This window comes from Spinacia oleracea, chromosome 4 (assembly GCF_020520425.1).
Source record: "Spinacia oleracea cultivar Varoflay chromosome 4, BTI_SOV_V1, whole genome shotgun sequence".
Classification (NCBI taxonomy): Eukaryota; Viridiplantae; Streptophyta; class Magnoliopsida; order Caryophyllales; family Amaranthaceae; genus Spinacia; species Spinacia oleracea.
Window position 1 is genome coordinate 107637860 of NC_079490.1, and position 10644 is coordinate 107648503.

Below are 10644 nucleotides of genomic sequence, written 5' to 3' on the forward strand. Positions count from 1 at the left end.
AGTCTGAGCTTCTAGAGCTAGACGTCCTGCATCAACTGACTATGAAGAAGGTGACAGGAGTGCGGCCCGTCCGGTGCTTGACCGTTCGGAGTCCAAAGGAGGTTCGTCGTCCTCCCGCCTTGGAAGGCTAGCAAGTTCCTTCTCCCGCCGCTTGGGCAAGGGGAAGATTGATGATTGATTTCGGGGGGAGTCAGGGGATAGTACTCAAGTTTCCAAGACTCGAGAGCATAGTCGCCCGACCCTAGATCTTTGTAGGCTAAATGTGTTTGAAATTGTATTGGAAAGAATTGTGTTTAGAATGTGTTTGGAAAATGTGTTTAGAAAAGGTGTTTAGAAAATGTGTTTAGAAAATGTGCTTAGGAAGTGAAAAGGCTTTGAACTTTGCTTCACTTGATCCTGACTTTTGTATTAGCTTTGAAGGCCTTAGAGCCAAATAGAGACATGTTAAATTCCGCTTGAACATGCTTTGCTTTGAATTGGCACATTTGGAATAAAGACAACAACAATTGAGTTTTGAAACTTGATTTTATTTTTAAGATGCCCTTAATTGAGGAAATTTTGAATATTTTTTTTGTATTAAAGTGGCCGGGCCTCGAAATGAGGTTGCCTACGTGTCCCGTTAGGGAATCAGGCCAGACGTAGTTCTGACTACCTTACAGGACTTTGAATTGGATTCTTGAATTTGAACGTGGAACTTAGACATAGAACTTCTTGAGTTGATCGAGGTTTGTCAGAGATCTGAATTCTGTTCCATCGACGTCTGTTAGTTCGACTGCTCCCCCGGAGAGGATCTTCTTGACAATGTATGGGCCTGCCCAGTTGGGTTGGAATTTTCCCCTTGGGTCCATGGTGCTTTTGCGAAGGGCTTTCAGGACAAGCTCGCCTTTCTTGATGTTTCGGGTTCTGAACCTTTTGTTGAAATGTCTGGCCACTCGGCGCTGATAGACTTGTACATGGTGAGCGGCTTGAAGCCGACGCTCATCGCGCATGACTAGCTCGTCATATCTTGCTTGTACCCATGCAGCTTCTGGGATTTTGCTTTCGAGGACTATCCTTAGAGAAGGTATCTCCAGCTCGATAGGTTGTTCAGCTTCCATTCCATAGACCAATGAAAATGGAGTTGCACCAGTTGAAGTGCGAATTGAAGTTCGATACCCCCACAATGCGAAATGCATCTTCTGGGGCTAGTCCTTGTAATTGGTAGTCATTTTCATGATGATGGTCTTGACATTCTTGTTGGCTGCTTCGACTGCCCCATTGGTTTGTGGGCGATAAGGCGAAGATCGATGATGTTGAATCTTGTACTCGGTGAATAGGTCTTCACACTCTCCTTGAAAATGGGTTCCCTGGTTACTGATGAACTCGTGGGGAACGTCGTATCTGCATATGATGTTTTCTTGTATGAACTGGGCCATTTTCTTGGAACCCAACACTTTGAATGATCTGGCCTCGACCCATTTAGTGAAGTAGTCGATAGCAACTAGTATGAACTCATGACCCCCGGTGCCTGTTGGAGTGACTTTGCCGATGACGTCGATACCCCAGGCTGGGAATGACCACGGTGATGATTGAGAGTATAGCAATGATGAAGGAATGTGCTTCAGATTCGCACACCTTTGACAGGTAGGACATTTCTTGACAAAGAAGTAAAAATCCCATTCGAGGGTAGTCCAGTAGTATTGAGCCCTGACGATATTGAGGGCTAGCATCTTCCCGTTCATGTGGGTGCCACAGACTCCAGCATGTATGTTATCCATGACTCTTTGAGCTTCGTGCTTGTCAACACATCGGAGGTTAGGACCGCCAAGGGACCTTTTGTATAGAATGCCGCCTTCTATGACGAAGTTGGCTGATTGTAGTCGTAGAGCCCTTTGATTTTTGCTTGAAAAGTGCTGGGGATACTCTGAATTTTGTAGATACCTTTGAATGTCTGTAAACCAAGGTTCATCTCCGTCTTGCCCGACGTTATCAATAGCATGGACATATGCTGCTTCTTGACGTGTTTCAATTGTAAGTGGCATTTCAGCTATGCCGTTTGGGATGTTGATCATTGAGGCCAGCTTTGCCGGTGCATCGACGAATTGGTTTTCCTGTCTCGGGAGGTATGTATAGCTAAGCTCTTCTATTTGCTCAAACAACTGCTCAAGGTAGGACTGGTATGGGGCCAAGCTGTCGCTCCTTACTTTCCATTTGCCGAAAATTTGATTGATGATTAGGGAAGAGAAATTTGATTGATGATTAGGGAAGAATCCCCGTACACTCGAAGTTTCTGGACACCCAATGCTAAGGCGGCTTCCAGGCCCATAATGCATGCTTCATATTCTGCCGCATTGTTTGTGACGTTGAATTGCAGTTTTGCCGATATAGGAATGTGAGTGCCGTCTGGGGCTACTAGAATTACTCCAACACCACATCCGTTCTGATTCGAAGCACCGTCGAAATGCATGGACTAACTGTCATCACTGCTCATTAGGATTTGCTCGTCGGGTAAATCGTAATTCTCCTCTTCTGCCTCGACGGGACAGTCGGCTAGGAAGTCTGAGACTGCTGAACCCTTGATATACTTCTGCGGGATGTATTTGAGATCGAATTCTGCTAGCATGACCAACCACCTGGACAGCCGTCCGTTGAGAGCTGGTCCGCTTTGCTGATCACATGTATTGTATGGGAGAGCATGTAGTGCCGTAGTTTCTTTGTGGCCCAAACCAAGGCGATGCTGAGTTTCGCGAGCTGAGTGTATACGGGGTTCTCCTTGCCTTCAACTTCCTGGGCGAGCATAGCCCCTACTGCTGAATTTGTGGTTGTGAGGTAGAGCCTAAGGGGAATACTTGGCATGGCTGGCTTTAGTACTGGTGGGTTGGAAAGGTAATCCTTGATGGCTTCAAATGCATGCTGACAGTCGTCATCCCACACTTTGGGCTCGCTTTTTTTTTTGGAGCTTTCGAAATACCGGTTCACAGATCATTGTGAGTCTTGAAATGAACCTACTGATATATTGTAGTCTGCCGAGAAAACCCCGAATTTCCTTTTCATTCGCTAGTGGTCGCATCTCGAGTATTGCTTTGATTTTCGAAGGATCAGCCTATAAGCCCCGAGAGCTGATAACATATCCGAGTAACTTGCCTGACGTTATCCCGAATGCACACTTTTGCGGATTGAGCCTCATGTTGTATTGCCTAAGCCTCTTGAAAAACTTTTGAAATACTGAGGTATGCTCGTGTCGCTCTTTGGATTTGACAATCATGTCGTCGACATATACCTCAATTTCCCGGTGAATCATATCACTCATGATGGCTGTGGCTGTTCTTTGATAGGTTGCTCCTGCGTTCTTCAGTCCGAACGGCATAACTGTATAGCAATATGTACCCCACTAAGTGATGAAGGTTGTCTTATCCATGTCCTCTCTGCCATGGGAATTTGATTGTAGCCTGCATACCTGATAAGTGTATTTTCCGTCGTTGATAGGAAACAACCTATGCAAACAATATTTATAAAACCACTCAACTACCGGCTAGCGGTAAGCAAAGGGATCGTCCCAAAGAAACGGTGGTTAATGAGTTTGAAAGTCAATCTAGTTCGAACAAGGATTTGGTTTTGAATTGTCACTTTTAAGAATCTAAAAACGAAGAATTATGCTAAATTGAATCAAGAAAGGGAAACGTTAGGGAGTCGGGGATAGGCTAGGGAAATCGGGGGAAATGAATTCAACTATCCAGCAATGGTGATCATGCAACGAAGTGACTATTAGGCAAATAGCATCTAAAGACGAACCCGCCACCTCTCGGATAGGGAACGCTAAGCGTCTAATCCACGGAAGAGCTTTCGCCTAATCCTAGATTAAACTAACTAGCATATAATAGGCACCGCCATTTGATCACACAAGATAGGCCCACAATCTCTTGCCAAACCTAACCTATGGTTCCACGTGATTCTAATCGAATAACATTTGCAACTACCAATCAATTAGAATGGATGTCCTATCATCAAATAATATTTAATCACATGAATCAATCAACAATCAATCGTCAATTTCCCCTAATTAAGCCCCTAGATTCTCCCCTTTCCCTAACCTAATTCTACTCACTAGTCATTCTAGAAATTAAGCAATCCATTAATTCTAAGCTAGCAAGCATGAAATTGAAGGAGTAAGAGAAGAGAATTTAAGAATTCAATTGCACAATCAACTAGGAATTAAGAATCAAAGTAACTTCAATCAATGAAATCAAGAATTCAAGAAATTAAGGAATTGAAGAACAATCAACAACAAAGCAAGAGCAAGAATTAAGAAACTAAGAATTAAATTGCAAAATTGAAGAAGAGTTAAGAAGGATTACAAATTGAAGCTTGAATGAAGGAGAGTTTCTCTCTCTAGAATTGCTGAAAATCTACTTTTAGAATCTCCAATTATCAAATAAAATTCTGCTCTCTACAAAATAAATTGAAAAATCTATTTATAACTTTCCCCAAATAGAAGCCAGAATTTGAATAAGAGCAGCCCGCGCAGCGATTCGGTCGCACGTACCCACTGTGCGACAAAACGTAAATGACTTTGTTCGACCAAATGCTGTCCTGTGCGAGCGAAGACAACGAAGATCATTTCCTTCGTCCTGTGCGACCGAACGTAAAATCCTGTTCGGTCGAATGGGGTTTCTTTGGCTCTAGTCTCCTTTGTAGCTCTATTCCATGAACTCCATTTGCACTACTCTATTCGGGCGCACAAACCATCACTCGATCACACAAGCCCTATTTTGGCTCAAATCTACTTGTTTTCCACCACTTTTCATTATAATCACCTATAAAGTATAAGATAGAACGAAACTTATAAAATGCACACAAAAAGCTATAAAAACTATAAAAAAGAATAAAAATTAACATAAAATCCTAAGCTAAGAGCGACATAAATGTCGCTCATCAAACTCCCCCAAGCTAAGCGTTTGCTAGTCTCTAGCAAACTAAACTCAACTAAGGAAGAATGAGCAACTAATCAGATTCCAAAATCAAAATCTAGCAAATCTAATCAAGGCAAGACTAAAATGGAAAACACAAACCAAGAAAAGAAAGAAAGAAAAGAAGAAGAAAAGAAAAGAGAAGAAAAGAAATTAAACTGCAAAATTCAAGATGGGTTTTATTATGGAACAAGTATAGAAGAACACTAATATTATTAATCAAATAAATGAGTACACGCTAACTAATGTCCTAAACCGAGTGAAAGATTCGAGCATCAAGCAAAGTGAACTAAGGGCAAGCACTAGTCAATCCCCCTACATCCGGGCATACCACGTCAAATCTCTAGATCTTATCCACCCTTGAGAATAGCGTCTCAAGACACCGCGAAGGCGCCAGAAAATCAACATTAGGCTACCCGACATCTTAGACTGACAACCTTGTTCCTTAAGCTTGACCAAATCCTCCCTCCACCGACAATGACTCAACTCTAAAGGGTCAAGAGGGCTTTTAGGGCGTAACGTAGGCTAGGGGTAAGGCGCGGAACAAATTTGGCCATTTGGTGCTCATACCTAAAGTGAAGCGAAATGATAGAACTAAACTCAAGCATTTTGGACCAAGCACAAACTCGTACCACTTATTTGGGGCTCCCCCAAGCTTATTCAACAACAATTCTAAACTACAACTCTTTTTTGCGTTTTTTCCTTGATTTGTTTTTCCTCTTTTTTTGTGTTTCAAATGAAACTTTTCATGCCTTGTTTTTTTTCTCTATTTTTGACTTTTTTTTTTCAAAACTTTACTCTCTTTTTTGCTTTTGCAACAATTATTTACTATATACACCATTCTTCCAAAACTTTGCCATTCATACCAAACAACATTCATTCCTCAACTTTGCATAATTACTCCAAAACAACAAGCATCATAACTCTAAGCTTCACTATCACTTCTAAGGGTGAAAACAAAACAAAGGCTATTAGGCTTGTAATGTGCTCATAAGAAATGAAGGGTCAAGGCTCAAATGGCTAGCAAAGGGGCAAATGCAAACAAAAACATATGAGAAAAATAAGAAAATAGAGTCCTAAACTAAAAACAAAAATAGTCACCGAAAGAAATGCCTCTATCGTCCCCTAAAGTAGTTCGGTCGCGGTCTCGGGAAGGAAATGGTCAAACTCCGGAGACAAGAAAGTCAATGCTAAGGATCCATGCCACTCAATATATGAAAATGTGTTTGGGCTTATTTTTGAGCATGAACCTCACAAGGGAGCAAATACCATTCTCTCCGGCTTCAAATCACTAGAGAAATCGACACCATCTTACCACAAGCCAAGAGTTCATGACGCATGCTACCCATAGTTCAACCAACTTTCTTGACACCAAATCCTAGACTCAACCCAAGACATTAAGAACCGTGTAAAAATCTACCAATTAGGAATAAAAGCATTCTAATCTACAAGTTCCAATTTTAAATTCCCAAATCAAGAATATTGCCTAAGAAAACCTAGAAAAACTTGCTTTGACGAAAAGGAAATCAAAACAAAAGAAAAAGGAAGAAAATAAGAAAACACACCAAAAAGGGAAACAAAAAGAAACAAACAAAACAAACGAAATGAAAAGAAACTAAAATCAAACTAAAAACAAAGAACTAACATATACAAGTGCACAAAATGGTATGGTTTCCAAGACATGAGCATCACAAATAGGCAATTATACAACAAAACTCCCCCCAAGCTAGAAATAGGCCATGTCCTCAAGGCCTAAAACTAAGCAAGGAGGGGCACAGCTACCCATCCAACCAAATGCCCCAAATGCAAGATGCCCGTCCCAAATAATGCATGTGAGATAGAAGGATGTTACCGGAAATGTCGTGGGAGCAAGTCCCGCAAAGAACCGTTAAAACCCGAACAAACTCACCAAAATATCGGCGGACAAGGAAAATGGTGGATAGTGAGAATCCACCGCAATGAAACATACCAAAAACATGCACAAATGGAACAATAGTTACGAAACAAAAGCAAATGAAATCTAAGAGTTGGACAACCGGGTTGCCTCCCAGGTAGCGCTCGTTTAACGTCATTAGCTTGACGTATCCCCCCAAAACTCATGGGGGGTCAAAAGCAACTAACTTGGGGTCATCATTAGTCAAAAAGTTTCTTTTTTCCCCAATGGGCACAAACAATGTACCGACATCACCATTCATAAGGTGCCAACCAAACAATCCGCCACCAAGCTTCTCCTTGGCTTTCTTGGGCTTCTTGGCTTTCTTGAGTTTCTTAGCCTTGTTTGCCGATTTATGAATTACTTTGGAGGTTTTAGCCCCAACATCACCATCAACATGCATCCCAAATATCTCGGGGATGGTTAAGACATCATCAAACTTATCACCAAACACCCTTGGGATCACATGGAGTTTCTTGTCATCGGGAGAGGACCCAGAAGGCTCATTATCACACTTAGAAACACGAAAGTTATTAGAAGGGTTAGCATGTGAGCAATAGCTCTCAATACAAGCAATAGTTTCTACCATAATACAAGTGTTCATCTTTGAAAAACACCCTTCACCAAGGGGAAGCTTGAAGCTAGCTTTTGAATCTCCCGCTTTCAAGGTGATTAGTCCCCCTTGCACATCAATAAGAGCACCCGCGGTGGCCAAAAATGGCCTCCCCAAGATAATGGGAGTATGGGCATCCTCATCGATGTCCAAGACAACGAAGTCAACAAGGAAAGTAAGCTTGCCAACCACGAGGGGAACATCCTCAATCCTACCCAATGGTAACATAACCGATCGATCGGCTAGTTGCAATGACATAGCGGTAGGAGAGAGATCACCTAGATTGAGCTTCTCATAGATCTTATATGGCAAGATGCTCACACTTGCCCCCAAATCACATTTGAGCTTTTGAATGCTACAAGGGATAGAAAAACTCCCGGGATCTTTGAGCTTTGGGGGAAAGGAGTGCTGAATTAGAGCGCTACAACTCTCCGTGAGTTGCACGGTCTCTTTCGGTTCACAACCTCTCTTGCCACGAAGAATATCTCTCATGAATCTAGAATAGTGGGGCATTTGTTTGAGTGCCTCGGTGAGAGATAATGTGACATGTAACTTGCTAATCACATCAAGAAACTTAGAAAACTGATCATCCAATTTTTTGCCTAAAAATCTTTGAGGATAGGGGAGTTTAGGAGTGGGGAGAGGTAGAAGAGTTGCCTCTTTTGGTATAGGGGTATCACCCACATTATCGATGGGAGGCTCCTCTTCTACCATATCATTGTCGCTAGACTCAACGACTCCCTCTTGATCCTTTCCATTGGACTTAGAAACCTCATTAGCTCTAGGAACATCATCTAAAGTCTTCCCACTCCGTGTCGTGATTGCATATATTTTCTTAGGAGGTTGACCTTGGGGTGGGAGACTAGTATGCACTTGTTGTTCCTTTAAGGTATTAGCCAGTTGAGCTAATTGGGTCTCAATCATTCTCATATGAGTATTGGGTTGCTTGAATCCATCCTCAAACTCAACATTCTTTTTGACTTGCGCCCCCACAAACGCCTCCATGAGAGCCTCAAGATTAGACTTGAGAGGCGGGACTGGTGGAGGTGCAACGCCATAACCACTAAGGTTTGCTTGATATTGGTTGCCAAAGGTCCTCGGTCCATTGAATCCGGGAGGTGGCAATTGAGATGCACCATAAGGAACTCCCGAGTTCAAAGGATAACCCCCACTTGAGGCACCCCTAAATTGCCCATAAGAGTAGTTATAACCCCCTCCACCTTGATGGTTGGGATTATAACCCCCTTGGTTGTATTGGCCTTGATTGCCAAAACCTTGAGCTTGACCATAGGGCGCTTGGCTTTGATAGCCTTGTGCTCTATAGCCACCTCGATTTTGGCTATCATACCCACTTCCTTGTCCATAGCCTTGGTGGGGACCATACATGGAGGGCCCTCTAGGTTGCCTAGCAAAATTAGGATTGTTAGGGTTATCATTCCTAGACCTCTCATTGATGGCATTAGCATACTCTACATCAAACTCTCCTTCATACGAAGGGCCATAATCCACAAATGACAAGTTATGAACTAAGGGGCATGCATCGGGGGAATGACTATAGTCTTGGAAATTTTCACAAAAGAATGTGCCCGGAGGCATTGAGCCATAAGAACTAACCCTGCCCTTCCCCTTAGAGAGAAGAGTGGCCGAGGGAGGAGGGATTGTAGACGGTGATGGCGATTGGCTTGGTGTATTTTCGAGCTTCTCCAAGCGTGAGGTAAGCTTCTCCATCATCCGTGCTTGCTCTATGGCGTACACCGAACCCTTACCATCCTCACTTCTACCTTTCCCATCATAATTCCTTGTGCCTACATGCCAAGATTGGTAGTTTTGAACTACATCCTCAATGATTTCCTCTATTTGAGGCTCAGTTTTATTCATAATGGGGCCTCCCGCGCCCGCATCAAGACTTGTCTTCGAACTTGGACTCAACCCCAAGTAAAATGTTTGGAGCAACAACCATTTAGGAATCCCATGGTGTGGGCATTTCCTTTGGTACTCCTTGAAACGATCCCAAGCTTCGAAGAGTGACTCATCTCGCTTTTGCTCAAAGGATTGGATCTTGTGGCGATACTCCGTCGTCTTCCCATGCGAGTAGATCTTGTTTAAGAATGCACTTGTCACTTCGGTCCAAGTGCGAAGTGAGTTGGGCTTGACCTCCTTGTCAAGCCAATCACTTGCTCGCCCAAGTAGAGAGAAACGAAACAACGTCAACCTCACATAATCCGACGTGACACCATTATGCTTGATTGTGTCACAATAGTGCTCGAACTGTTTGAGATGTTCGTGAGGTGATTCATTACTCTTCCCACAAAAGGGGTGGCTTTGCACCAAATTGATCAAGGCGGGCTTGATCTCAAAGTTGTTGGCACCCGTTGTTGGGGCTTGAATACCACATGTAGCTTCGAATGCCCTCGGTATTCCCAAGTTCTTAACCGGGAGCGCCATGTTCTCAAACACTTACTCACTCTCTCGTTGTTCCTCACCAACACTCAACGATGCGAATCTCTTATTGCTTGATGAGCTAGACCGTACACGCCTTTGTCTCCTAAGTGTCCTCTCTAATTCAAGGTCAAGAGGATGGAGGATCCTTTGACGAGCACGCCCCCTAACAAGCATACAAACTCAAGAAAAACCGTGAGCAATGCTAAGGAAAAAGAAAGCTAAGAGAAATTGCAATGTTTTTGTATTTTCTAATGATGAACTAGTCTCAACTAAAACTCAAAAACAACAACCGTTCCCCGGCAACGGCGCCATTTTGATAAGTGTATTTTCCGTCGTTGATAGAAAACAACCTATGCAAACAATATTTATAAAACAACTCAACTACCGGCTAGCGGTAAGCAAAGGGATCGTCCCAAAGAAACGGTGGTTAATGAGTTTGAAAGTCAATCTAGTTCGAACAAGGATTTGGTTTTGAATTGTCACTTTTAAGAATCTAAAAACGAAGAATTATGCTAAATTGAATCAAGAAAGGAAAACGTTAGGGAGTCGGGGATAGGCTAGGGAAACCGGGGGAAATGAGTTCAACTATCTAGCAATGGTGATCATGCAACGAAGTGACGATTAGGCAATTAACATCTAAAGACGAACCCGCCACCTCTCGGATAGGGAACGCTAAGCGTCTAATCCACGGAAGAGCTTTTGCCTAATCC

The 10644-nt window shown here is 42.9% G+C and overlaps 1 non-coding gene across 1 annotated transcript; it reads left to right on the top strand.

Annotated features, from left to right (window-relative positions):
• Window positions 1–9458: 9458 nt before the first annotated feature.
• Window positions 9459–9561, top strand: LOC130460302 (small nucleolar RNA R71). The gene has a single exon (XR_008920214.1). It is a non-coding gene; the product is annotated as a small nucleolar RNA R71 (small nucleolar RNA).
• Window positions 9562–10644: the final 1083 nt, after the last annotated feature.